This window comes from Aegilops tauschii, chromosome 7, assembly GCF_002575655.3.
Source record: "Aegilops tauschii subsp. strangulata cultivar AL8/78 chromosome 7, Aet v6.0, whole genome shotgun sequence".
Classification (NCBI taxonomy): domain Eukaryota; kingdom Viridiplantae; phylum Streptophyta; class Magnoliopsida; order Poales; family Poaceae; genus Aegilops; species Aegilops tauschii.
The window spans coordinates 458912831-458924945 of record NC_053041.3 but is presented as its reverse complement, the minus strand read 5'-3'; the positions used below and the strand labels follow the sequence as shown (position 1 = coordinate 458924945).

Below are 12115 nucleotides of genomic sequence, written 5' to 3'. Positions count from 1 at the left end.
TTGATTCCCCGGCAACGACGCCAGAAAAGAGTTTTGATGACCCACAAGTATAGGGGATCTATCGTGGTCCTTTCGATAAGTAAGAGTGTCGAACCCAATGAGGAGCAGAAGGAAATGACAAGCGGTTTTCAGTAAGGTATTATCTGCAAGCACTGAAATTATCGGTAACAGATAGTTTTGTGATGAGGTAATTTGTAACGGGTAACAAGTAATGAAAGTAAATAAAGTGCAGCAAGATGGCCCAATCCTTTTTGTAGCAAAGGACAAGCCTGGACAAACTCTTATATAGAGAAAAGCACTCCCGAGGACACATGGGAATTATCGTCAAGCTAGTTTTCATCACGCTCATATGATTCGCGTTCGTTACTTTGATAATTTGGTATGTGGGTGGACCAGTGCTTGGGTGCTGCCCTTCCTTGGACAAGCATCCCACTTATGATTAACCCGTATTCAAGCATCCGAAACTACAAAAGAAGTATTAAGGTAAAACTAACCATAGCATGAAACATATGGATCCAAATCAGCCCCTTACGAAGCAACGCATAAACTAGGGTTTAAGCTTCTGCACTCTAGCAACCCATCATCTACTTATTACTTCCCAATGCCTTCCTCTAGGCCCAAACAATGGTGAAGTGTCATGTAGTCAACGTTGATACGTCTCCAAGGTATCTATAATTTTTTATTGTTCCATGCTATATTATATTCTGTTTTGGACATTAATGGGCTTTATTATACAATTTTATATTATTTTTGGGACTAACCTATTAACCGGAGGCCCAGCCCAGAATTGCTGTTTTTTGCCTATTTCAGAGTTTCGCAGAAAAATAATATCAAACGGAGAACAAACGGAATGAAACCTTCGGGAACGTGATTTTCGGAACGAACGTGATCCAGAGGACTTGGACCCTACATCAAGACATCAACCAGGAGGGCACGAGGTAGGGGGGGCGCCTACCCCCCTTGGGCGCGCCCTCCACCCTCGTGGGGCCCATGTTGCTCCACCGACGTACTTCTTCCTCCTATATATACCTACGTACCCCAAACTACCAGATACGGAGCCAAAAAAACCTAATTCCACCGCCGCAACCTTCTGTACCCGTGAGATCCCATCTTGGGGCCTTTTCCGGAGCTCCGCCGGAGGGGGCATCGATCACGGAGGGCTTCTACATCAACACCATAGCCTCTCCGATGATGTGTGAGTAGTTTACCTCAGACCTTCGGGTCCATAGTTATTAGCTAGATGGCTTCTTCTCTCTTTTTGGATCTCAATACAATGTTCTCCCCCTCTCTTGTGGAAATCTATTCGATGTAATCTTATTTTGCGGTGTGTTTGTTGAGACCGATGAATTGTGGGTTTATGATCAAGTTTATCTATGAACAATATTTGAATCTTCTCTGAATTCTTTTATGTGTGATTGGTTATCTTTGCAAGTCTCTTCGAATTATCAGTTTGGTTTGGCCTACTAGATTGATCTTTCTTGCAATGGGGGAAGTGCTTAGCTTTGGGTTCAATCTTGCGGTGTCCTTTCCCAATGATAGTAGGGGCAGCAAGGCACGTATTGTATTGTTGCCATCGAGGATAACAAGATGGGGTTTATATCATATTGCATGAGTTTATCCCTCTACATCATGTCATCTTACTTAAAGCGTTACTCTGTTCTTTTGAACTTAATACTCTAGATGCATGTTGGATAGCGGTCGATGTGTGGAGTAATAGTGGTAGATGCAGGCAGGAGTCGGTCTACTTGTCGCGGACGTGATGCCTATATACATGATCATACCTAGATATTCTCATAACTATGCTCAATTCTGTCAATTGCTCAACAGTAATTTGTTTACCCACCATAATACTTTTGCTCTCAAGAGAAGCCACTAGTGAAACCTATGGCCCCGGGGTCTATTTTCCATCATATTTAATCTCCCGACAACAAGCTATTTCTGGCGCCGTTTTTATTTCGCTTTCTATACTTTGCATCTTTATCATAAAAATACCAAAAATATTATCTTATTATATCTATCAGATCTCACTTTCGTAAGTTACCGTGAAGGGATTGACAACCCCTTTATTGCATTGGTTGCGAGGATTTTATTTGTTTGTTTAGGTGTGAGGGACTCGTGCGTGGCCTCCTACTGGATTGATACCTTGGTTCTCAAAAACTGAGGGAAATACTTACGCTGCTTTACTGCATCACCCTTTCCTCTTCAAGGGAAAACCAACGCAGTGCTCAAGAGGTAGCAGACGTTCACATAACTCCACTAGAGGAAAGACAACATACATCTCATCAAAATATCGAACGAATACCAAATTCACATGACTACTTATAGCAAGACTTCTCCCATGTCCTCAGGAACAAACTTAACTTCTCACAAATCATATTCATGTTCATAATCAGAGGGGTATTAATATGCATAAAGGATCTGAACATATGATCTTCCACCAAATAAACAAACTAGCATCAACTATAAGGAGTAATCAACACTACTAGCAACCCACATGTACCAATCTGAGGTTTTGGGACAAAGATTGGATACAAGAGATGAACTAGGGTTTTAGAGGAGATGGTGCTGGTGAAGATGTTGATGGAGACTGACCCCCTCCCGATGAGAGGATCATTGGTGATGACGATGGCGATGATTTCCCCCTCCCGTAGGGATGTTTCCCCGGCAGAACAGCTCCGCCGGAGCCCTAGATTGGTTCCTCCAAGGTTCCGCCTCGTGGCGGCGGTGTTTTGTCCCGAAAGCTTGCTTCTGATTTTTTTTTCCAGGGTAAAAGACTTCATATAGCAGAAGATGGGCACCGGAGGCCTGCCAGGGGGCCCACGAGGCAGGGGGCGCGCCCAGGGGGTAGGGCACGCCCCCCACCCTCGTGGATGGTGGGTGGCCCCCCTCTGGTTGATTCTTTCGCCGGTATTTTTTATTAATTCCAAAAACTACCTCCGTGAAGTTTCAGGACTTTTGGAGCTGTGCAGAATAGGTCTCTAATATTTGCTCCTTTTCCAGCCCAGAATCCCAGCTGTCGGCATTCTCCCTCTTCATGTAAACCTTGTAAAATAAGAGAGAATAGGCATAAGTATTGTGACATATCGTGTAATAACAGCCCATAATGCAATAAATATCGATATAAAAGCATGATGCAAAATGGACGTATTAGTTGGCAAGGTGAACAAAGGTATATGTGATATACATGTTATTGATGTGTACCTTACTAATACTCGCAGTAGTACCTGGGTATTTGATACTGGTTCTGTTGCTAATATTTGCAACTCAAAACAGGGACTACGGATTAAGCGAAGATTGGCTAAGGACGAGGTGACGATGCGCGTGGGAAATGGTTCCAAAGTCGATGTGATCGCCGTCGGCACGCTGCCTCTACATCTACCTTCGGGATTAGTTTTAGACCTGAATAATTGTTATTTGGTGCCAGCGTTAAGCATGAACATTATATCTGGATCTTGTTTGATGCGAGACGGTTATTCATTTAAATCCAAGAATAATGGTTGTTCTATTTATATGAGTAATATCTTTTATGGTCATGCACCCTTGAAGAGTGGTCTATTTTTGTTGAATCTCGATAGTAGTGACACACATATTCATAATATTGAAAGCCAAAAGATGCAGAGTTGATATTGATAGTGCAACTTATTTGTGGCACTGCCGTTTGGGTCATATTGGTGTAAAGCGCATGAAGAAACTCCATTTTGATGGACTTTTGGAATCACTTGGTACTTGCGAACCATGCCTCATGGGCAAGATGACTAAAATTCCGTTCTCTGGAACAATGGAGCGAGCAACAGATTTGTTGGAAATCATACATACTGATGTATGTGGTCCGATGAATATTGAGGCTCGCGGCGGGTATCGTTATTTTCTGACCTTCACAGATGATTTGAGCAGATATGAGTATATCTACTTGATGAAACATAAGTCTGAAACATTTGAGAAGTTCAAAGAATTTCAGAGTGAAGTGGAAAATCATCGTAACAAGAAAATAAAGTTTCTGCAATCTGATCGTGGAGGAGAATATTTGAGTTACGAGTTTGGTCTTCATTTGAAACGAGGTGGAATAGTTTCACAACTCACGCAACCTGGAACACCACATCGTAATGGTGTGTCCGAACATCATAACCGCACTTTATTAGATATGGTGCGATCTATGATGTCTCTTACTGATTTACCGCTATCGTTTTGGGGTTGTGCTTTAGAGACGGCTGCATTCACGTTAAATAGGGCACCATCTAAATCCGCTGAGACAACACCTTATGAACTGTGGTTTGGCAAGAAACCCAAATTGTCGTTTCTTAAAGTTTGGGGCTGCGATGCTTATGTGAAAAAGCTTCAACCTGATAAGCTCGAACCCAAATCGGAGAAATGTGTCTTCATAGGATACCCAAAAGGAGACTGTTGGGTACACCTTCTATCATAGATCCGAAGGTAAGACATTCGTTGCTAAGAATGGATCCTTTGTAGAGAAGGAGTTTCTCTCGAAAGAAGTGAGTGGGAGGAAAGTAGAACTTGATGAGGTAACTGTACCTGCTCCCTTATTGGAAAGTAGTTCATCACAGAAATCAGTTCATGTGACTACTACACCAATTAGTGAGGAAGCTAATGATGATGATCATGTAACTTCAGATCAAGTTACTACTAAACCTCGTAGGTCAACCAGAGTAAGATCCGCACCAGAGTGGTACGGTAATCCAGTTCTGGAGGTCATGTTACTTGACCATGACGAACCTACGAACTATGAGGAAGCAATGATGAGACCAGATTCCGTGAAATGGCTTGAGGCCTTGAAATCTGAGATGGGATCCATGTATGAGAACAAAGTGTGGACTTTGGTTGACTTGCCCGATGATCGGCAAGCCATAGAGAATAAATGGATCTTCAAAAAGAAGACTGACACTAACGGTAATGTTACTGTCTACAAAGCTCGACTTGTTGCGAAAGGTTTTCGACAAGTTAAAGGAGTTGACTACGATGAGACCTTCTCACCCGTAGCGATGCTTAAGTCCGTCTGAATCATGTTAGCAATAGCTGCATTTTATGATTATGAAATTTGGCAAATGGATGTAAAGACTGCATTCCTGAATGGATTTCTGGAAGAAGAGTTGTATATGATGCAACCCGAAGGTTTTATCAATCCAAAGGATGCTAACAAAGTGTGCAAGCTCCAGCGATCCATTTATGGACTGGTGCAAGCATCTTGGAGTTGGAATAAACGTTTTGATAGTGTGATCAAAGCATATGGTTTTATATAGACTTTTGGAGAAGCTTGTATTTACAAGAAAGTGAGTGGGAGCTCTATAGCATTTCTAATATTATATGTGGATGACATATTATTGATTGGGAATGATATAGAATTTCTAGATAGCATAAAAGGATACTTGAATAAGAGTTTTTCAATGAAAAACCTCGGTGAAGCTGCTTATATATTGGGCATCAAGATCTATAGAGATAGATCAAGACGCTTAATTGGACTTTCACAAAGCACATACCTTGATAAAGTTTTGAAGAAGTTCAAAATGGATGAAGCAAAGAAAGGGTTCTTGCCTGTGTTACAAGGTGTGAAGTTGAGTCAGCCTCAATGCCCGACCACTGCAGAAGATAGAGAGAAAATGAAAGTCATTCCCTATGCTTCAGCCATAGGTTCTATCATGTATGCAATGTTGTGTACCCAACCTGATGTGTGCCTTGCTATTAGTTTAGCAGGGAGGTACCAAAGTAATCCAGGAGTGAATCACTGGACAGCGGTCAAGAACATCCTGAAATACCTGAAAGGGACTAAGGATATGTTTCTCGTTTATGGAGGTGACAAAGAGCTCGTCGTAAATGGTTACGTCGATGCAAGCTTTAACACTGATCCGGATGACTCTAAGTCACAAAACGGATACGTATTTACATTGAAAGGTGGAGCTGTCAGTTGGTGCAATTCTAAACAAAGCATCGTGGCGGGATCTACGTGTGAAGCGGAGTACATGGCTACTTTGGAAGCAGCAAATGAAGGAGTCTGGATGAAGGAGTTCATATCCGATCTAGGTGTCATACCTAGTGCATCGAGTCTAATGAAAAACTCTTGTGACAATACTGGTGCAATTGCCTTGGCAAAGGAATCCAGATTTTAGAAGAGAACCAAGCATATCAAGAGGCGCTTCAATTCCATCAGCAATCAAGTCAAGGAGGGAGACATAGAGATTTGCAAGATACATACGGATCTGAATGTTGCAGACCCGTTGACTAAGCCTCTCTCATGAGCAAAACATGATCAGCACCAAGACTCCATGGGTGTTAGAATCATTGACTCTAGTGCAAGTGGGAGACTGAAAGAAATATGCCCTAGAGGCAATAATAAAGTTGTTATTTATATTTCCTTATATCATGATAAATGTTTATTATTCATGCTAGAATTGTATTAACCGGAAACTTAGTACATGTGTGAATACATAGACAAGCAGAGTGTCACTAGTATGCCTCTACTTGACTAGCTCGTTGAATCAAAGATGGTTAAGTTTCCTAGCCATAGACATGAGTTGTCATTTGATTAACGGGATCACATCATTAGAGAATGATATGATTGACTTGACCCATCCGTTAGCTTAGCACGATGATCGTTTAGTTTGTTGCTATTGCTTTCTTCATGACTTATACATGTTCCTATGACTATGAGATTTAACTCCCGAATACCGGAGGAACACTTCGTGTGCTATCAAACATCACAACGTAATTGGGTGATTATAAAGATGCTCTACAGGTGTCTCCAATGGTGTTTGTTGGGCTGGCATAGATCGAGATTAGGATTTGTCACTCCGTGTTTCGGAGAGGTATCTCTGGGCCCTCTCGGTAATGCACATCACTATAAGCCTTGCAAGCAATGTGACTAATGAGTTAGTCACGGGATGATGCATTACGGAATGAGTAAAGAGACTTGCCGGTTGAACTAGGTATTGAGATACCGATGATCGAATCTCGGGCAAGTAACATACCGATGACAAAGGGAACAACGTATGTTGTTATGCGGTTTGCCCGATAAAGATCTTCGTAGAATATGTAGGAACCAATATGAACATCCAGGTTCCGCTATTGGTTATTGACCGGAGATGAGTCTCGGTCATGTCTACATAGTTCTGGAACCCGTAGGGTCCGCACGCTTAACGTTCGGTGACGATCGGTATTATGAGTTTATGTGTTTTGATGTACCGAATGTTGTTTGGAGTCCCGGATGTGATCACGGACATGACGAGGAATCTCAAAATGGCCGAGACATAAAGATTGATATATTGGACGACTATATTTGGACTTCGGAATGGTTCTGGGTGAGTTCGGGCAATTACCGGAGTACCGGGGGGTTACCGGAACCCCCCGGGGAGTCTAATGGGCCATATGGGCCTTAGTGGAGAGAGAGAGGGGCGGCCAGGGCAGGCCACACGCCCCCTTCCCCTTGGGTACGAATTGGACTAGGGAAGGGGGGCGGCGCCCCCCTTTCCTTCTCCCTCTCTCCTCCTTCCTCTCCTACTCCAACTAGGGAAGGGGGGGGGGAATCCTACTCCCGGTGGGAGTAGGACTCCCCTTGGGGCGCGCCATGCGAGGGCCGGCCCTCCCCCTCCTCCACTCCTTTATATACGGGGGAAGGGGGCACCCCATAGACACACAAGTTGTCAGTTGTCTTAGCCGTGTGCGGTGCCCCCCTCCACAGATTTCCACCTCGGTCATATCTTTGTAGTGCTTAGGCGAAGCCCTGCGTCGGTAACTTCATCATCACCGTCATCACGCCGTCGTGCTGACGAAGCTCTCCCTCGACACTCAGCTGGATCTAGAGTTCGTGGGACGTCACTAAGCTGAATGTGTGCAGATCGCGGAGGTGCCGTACTTTCGGTACTAGGATCGGTCGGATCGTGAAGACGTACGACTACATCAACCGCGTTGTCATAACGCTTCCGCTTTCGGTCTACGAGGGTGCGTGGACAACACTCTCCCCTCTCGTTGCTATGCGTCACCTAGATGGATCTTGCGTGTGCGTAGGATTTTTTTTGAAATTACTGCGTTTCCCAACATTAAGAAGGCAAACACAAAAGCAACAACGATCGAAGAGGCAAGGCCTCCTGCCTGGGACCTCCTAACTACTCCTGGTCGTCGGCGGTCTCCACGTAGTTGCATCCGTAGGCGGTGGCATCTGGCTCCTGGGCTCCACCAACTGGTTGCAACAACCGAAAAGAAGAAAGAAGGGGGAAAAGGGGTAGCAAAGCAACCGCGGGTACTCATCCAAAGTACTCGCAAGCATCCGATCTATATTAAGTATGCATTGGTATCAAAAGGAAGGGTTGTATCTGTGGATCGAACTACAGAATGCCAGAATAGAGGGGAAGGCCTAGCCTATCGAAGACTAGCATCTTCAAGCAGCTCCAAGCATCTTGCAGCATGTAGAAGAGTAAAGAATAGCAGTTTATAATTAACAAGCATGTTGTAGCATTAATGACCAGAGATCCTTCCTCGACCCCCTGCGAGAAAGCAATCCCGGAGCCACATATCTCAAGTATCCATTTCTAGTTGTAAAAAATCAGGATATAAGTCTGAACGTCCGTTACCGTAGACACGACTATTAATAGATAATCTTCCCTGCAGGGGTGCACCACGTTTTCCAACACGCTTGATTACTCTGGCCGGACACACTTTTCTGGATCAATGCCCGGCCTCGGAAGATCAACACGTCGTAGCCCTACCTAGGCTCAGCAGAGAGGTCCCTGCTGGTCTACATCCTAAGCACTCCGGGGTCCGGGCCCATCGCCCGTTGTACTCCGGGACGCTGCGAGCAGGGCAGATCCAGGCTCCACCACTACAGGATGGTGTCGGCCCAGCCGTGCCGCAATGCTGAACTGGACGTTTGACAAAGCTTCGCCTAATACTACGTCGTTGAGGCCCATAACTATTCTCGCGTGGTGGTTAGTGCGTAAAGGCCAAATGCCAACTCAGAACAAATACCCAAACCATAGTGTATTATTAGCTTGCGGAGACAAGCAGAGACTCACGATAATGTGACCCCGTCGCCTCGTGGACTTACGGCAAGGGCCCAGAATGCTCGGCCGTGCCATGTAATCATCTTGCGGGTGCTCTCTGGGCCCTCCCGACTTTCCCAAAGGTCTCAAGTAAAGTCAAGGTAACCGTGTGTCCAAACATCAAGGGGAAAACCCGAGGAATCACCCTCGATGGATTCCACTCAATGTAATCATCAAGGTGAACGTAAGAGGAACCACCCTCGAGGTTCACACTTGAGGGGTTGCACGACAGAGTCGTACGGAAATGGTTAAGGAGGAATCACCCTCGATGACCACGACCGAATAGCTACACTACAGAGATCTCATCACGAGTGATGTATGAGGTACCACCCTCGGCACTCGATGGTAACTCTGCAGAGTCGAGCAACAGAAGGAGCGTGATGTGATGTGAGGTGTCGGGCTCTGGTCGTCGATCATGTTGCTCGAGTCGTCGATGATGAAGCAGGGGCAACAAGGACAAGGTGGGGGTCACTGATGGATCACTAACCAACCTATACTAAGCAGTTTAGGATAAGCAGGTAAAGTACAATGAGAAGGTTACAAAAGCAGGCTATGCATCAGAATAGGAGCAACCAATAGCAGTAGCAAAATCTAATGCAAGCATGAGAGAATGGAATGGGTGATATCGGTATGATCAAAGGGGGGCTTGCCTCGAAGCTCCGCTAAAAGGGAAGAAGGGGTCGTCGTCGACATAGTCGATCACCGCGGCATCAGCAGCGGTCTTGAGGTCTACCAGGGAGAAGAGGGAGAAGAAACAGCAAATATAAGCAAACAAGTGCATGACATGACGATATGCGGTGCTAGGGGTGTTCTAATGCAATGCTATACGATACCGGCAAAGGGGGATAACATCCGGGAAAGTTTTCCCGGGGTTAGGCATTTTTCGGACAGATGAAAGAGAGGGGACGGTTGCATGTTCGCTATGCTAGGGACATGTGGCGGACGAACGGGCCGTGTAATCGGATTCGCCTCATCGTTCTGAGCAACTTTCATGTATAACACTTTTTAATCCGAGCTACGGATTATTTTTCCATGATTTTTCAAAGTTTTAAACATTTTCTAAATTTATTATCAATAGAAAAAGAAATGATGACACCAGCCTGACGTCATCATGACGTCAGCAGTCAACACTGGCCATTTAGTAGTCAAACGGAGCACTGGGATGCATCTCTCATTGAGCTAACTAAACTAACAATTTTAATTAACTAAATTAGGTAATTAGGCTAATTAAGTTAAAGTTAATTGATCACTTAACTAATTAATTATATTAATATTATTTATTTAAAATATTTTTTGTTCCCTTTTTATATAGGGTTGGGGCCCACCTGGCATTGGGCCAGAGGCGGGCGCGGGCTAACGGGGCTGCGGGTGCGGGCGCCCGTGCCCGAGGGGCGCGGCCGGGGCGTACAGGCGTCGGAGCGCGCCGGTGGCCTCGACGCCCAGCCGGCAAACAGCGGCGGCAGCGGGCGAGTACCCCGGGGATCGGCAGTGCGTGGCAGGAGCGGGCGAGCGAGCGGGCGTGAAGGGGCGGCGCCGGCTGCAACTAACGCAGCAGCGGGTCGCGGCGACGGCGAGGTGGCTGTGGCAGAGCTGCGCTGCCGGAGGACGCCAACGACGGGGCGGCTACGACGTCGGAGGGTAGGGGTCAGCGCGGCGCGGACAAGCGCAGGCCGGCCGCACGCGGTGGCGGTAGCAGCAAGAGCGGCGGGGGCTGCGCGTGTGGAGGCAGGCAGGGGCGCGGCACCGGGCGCCGGCAGGTGGCTGCACGGGCAGAGCGATGCGGCACAGGCGGCTGCGGAGCAGCGACAGCGTCGTAGTGGCAGCAGTAGATGCAGAGGAGCGGCAGTGGCAACGGCAGGCCGCGTAGGCCACGCGCAGGGCCGCGGGGTGGCCAACAGGGGCGCGGCGGGCGCGGGACCTGCGGGGTAGGGGCGGCCAGAGAGGCCCGTGGGCAGCCAAGGGCACGAGTACGCGCGGCGAGCATGTGCTCGGGCGCGACGGGCGCGACTGCGAGCAGGGGAGATGGGACGGGGACCTACAGCGTCTACAGCGAGTGGAAGAAAGGCGAACGAAGGAAGGGAGGGTGAGCTCACCCACGAGCAGGGGAACAAGGGCGGCGAGGCTCGACGAGGCCGGTCGGGGAGGAGACGGAGACGCAACGGCGGGGAACGGGGAAGACGAGGACGGATCGGGCACCGCGGGGATCTCCAGCTCGAACGGCTCCTCCAAGACGACGTAGTTGACGACAGCTCTTCCGCTGGACAGCCTCTCACGGCACGGGGGCGACGGTGGCCACGCGGGCAAGGGTCTCAATGGCGGCGGCGGCTTGGGTCCTTCCAGATCGAGGAGATGGAGTAGGGAGAGGGGCGTTTGGGGATCTAGGGTTCGTCGACAAGGCCGGAGAGGTCTTATACGCGCGGGGGAAACGGGGAGAGGCGCAGGATGGCCGCCACGGCGACGTACCGAGGCCATGGCGGGCATCAGAGGCATCCACGGTTGCCCCCTCCTGTAGCGAGGAAGAGGACAATGGGAGGGGCAGCTGGGCCACGTGAGCTTTGCTCCTGGTGGGCTAGGCCCGGGGAAAACAGGGGAGTTTTCCCTTTGTCTTTTTTTTGTTGTTTTCTTTTTACAGTTTTAGTTTTCTTTTATTTTTGAATAGAAATCAGCTTTATAAAATATAGGAACAACACCTAAATTAGTTTTACTAATTATACCACTGCAATATTTAGTTTGAGGTTCAAATAAAATATTTTAGTGATTTTATAATTTAAAAAGCATTTAATAATTATTTTTAGCCACTGTTATAAACACAAAATAGCATTAAAATACTTTACAAAAGTGTTGGGTCACCACCATAATTATTTATGGAATATTTCCCACACTTTTAACATTTTATTTTGCGTGTTTGAGAAAATTGAATTTGGACTTTGATTTGAATTTGAATTGGAATTTTGCTTCGGATCAAATGAGGATTAGCAACAGTAAGAGTGACGACCTGGCATCATTAGCAGAGGATTACTGTAGCTTAATTATCCGGGCGCCACAATTCTCCTCCACTACAAGAAATCTCG

The 12115-nt window shown here is 46.7% G+C and overlaps 1 long non-coding RNA gene across 1 annotated transcript; it reads right to left on the bottom strand.

Annotated features, from left to right (window-relative positions):
* Positions 1 to 2442: 2442 nt before the first annotated feature.
* On the bottom strand, positions 2443 to 11594 carry LOC141027587 (uncharacterized). The gene is made up of 2 exons (XR_012189234.1): positions 11138 to 11594; positions 2443 to 3042 (listed from the first exon to the last, which is right to left on the bottom strand). It is a non-coding gene; the product is annotated as an uncharacterized lncRNA (long non-coding RNA).
* Between the last annotated feature and the right edge of the window lie 521 nt (positions 11595 to 12115).